The sequence below is a fragment of the Olea europaea genome, unplaced genomic scaffold (assembly GCF_002742605.1).
Source record: "Olea europaea var. sylvestris unplaced genomic scaffold, O_europaea_v1 scaffold599, whole genome shotgun sequence".
NCBI classification, from domain to species: domain Eukaryota; kingdom Viridiplantae; phylum Streptophyta; class Magnoliopsida; order Lamiales; family Oleaceae; genus Olea; species Olea europaea.
Genome location: NW_019264334.1, coordinates 41,861 through 43,781, shown reverse-complemented (window position 1 = coordinate 43,781; position 1,921 = coordinate 41,861).

Sequence of the window (1,921 nt, the reverse complement as noted above, 5' to 3'; positions counted from 1 at the left end):
CAAGTTGGCCATTACGAAGAAAGTGGGCAGTTATAGGACGATCAAGCAGTTTTTAGAGCGGTTGATCACAAAGAGATCGTCCATGAAGTATAAAAGGGAGAAAGGACTTAGAAACAAGGACCGAATCCAAAACTCTCGAACAGAGAACATGTAATTTTCATTTCCTTGGTTTTTAGATTTAAACACTTTTCTTTCAGTAACTCATGTGCTTGCGCCCCTTGGAGGCACGTTGTTTTTCATTTCCAATTGTAAAGTCATCGCCAATAAAAGAACACCCCTTTTTGAGACTTTGTCTCAAGAGGTTTTGTCCCTTACACAATCGTCTGATCCTTTTTAATTGTTAGCGACTAACCCGCGCGAAACAATTTGGCACGCCCGGTGGGACAGTGGTGTTAGGTGTTGAAAGTACAAAAGGTGAAACAATATGCCTCAGAGATCCGATAAGGAAGCAGCAAGTCAGGGAGGAATCCAGTCTGTGATCGAGCAATATGAGGAGCAGCATGCCTCTCCACGAACAGATGGACAGAACCAGAGCAGTAACAGTCGTTACGAACCAATGACGGAGTTGAGTCCTCGAACCATGCGTGCATTACTTGGAGAACTCACGCAAGACGTCGTTGAATAGGTAAATCTTCGAAGTATTCATAATATGGAAAGATTTACACAAAATGGGAATGTGCACTATGACAACATGGCCAAACAACTAAAGACATTGAACGAAACAATGAATAAGTTAGTAGGCCAAATATGTCAACCGGCTATACCTCTTACAAACCACTTTCAAACTAGGACAATTGTGGGACATAATCCTTCGGTCCTAAGTCCTAATCAAGGGGTAGAACCGCTTTCTGGTCCCTTTACTTCAAACCAAGGGGATACTACAGTGCCAAATCAAAACAATGGTAGTGGTATGCCTAACTTGGGGGTAATCCAAACGTGAGAGATAATGTCCTAAACAATGGACAGAATATTCCACGTGGTAATGAGGGAATAGATGTTCAAGCTAATGGTAATGGCCCTAATCATGGTAATTTTGTTGCCAATCAAGGACCAAACATCAGGCCTCATGCAAATCAACCGGTTAACCAACCTGAAGGAATTCCATATGACCCCAACGTCATGTTGAGGAACCAGATTATGGAAATCATACAGGGTCAGATGGCTTTTGGGGTGCGTCCTGTCATTAGGCCGACGTACACAAAGCCATATCCTGATTGGATAGACCAAACATATCCATGGCCTAGAGGGTACAAAGTACCAGAATTCTCACTGTTTACCGGTTTAGGAGAGGTGTCTACTCTAGAACACATAGGACGATTCATGTTGCAAAGTAGTGATGTAACCGATTACCATAAAATGAGGCTTTTCCCTAGTTCCTTAACAGGAGTAGCTTTCTCCTGGTTCATCAACTTGCCAGCGAACTCTGTTCAAACATGGCAGCAATTGGAACAGTTGTTTCACGCTCAGTTTTATAAAACTGAGTCTGAAGTCACTTTGGCCGATTTGGTGAATTTACGTCAAATGCCAAATGAATGGGCAGAAAGTTTTCTCCAAAGGTTCAAGACAGCAAGAAGCAAGTGTTTTGTACCTCTGCCCGAAAAAGAATTTGTCAAGATCGCACAGGGCTGCTTGAGCTTTGATTTAAAAAAGAAGTCCTAGGACAAGGAATTTCCTGACCTTTTCCAGTTAAGTGCGAATGTAATTAGGTATGAGCGACTGATAAGAGAGGAATAACAAATGAAAAATTCTAGTAAAGGGACTTATTACAAAGACCCAAATTTTGACGTTCATACCATCGACGATGAGTCATACGATCAGGCCGAAATGTGTTTGGCCGAATTGGTCAAAGGGGATACATATACTTGTCCCATAATGGCCAAGCCTAGACCATCGGGCAAAGATGAGCCCATAAAGGATGGAA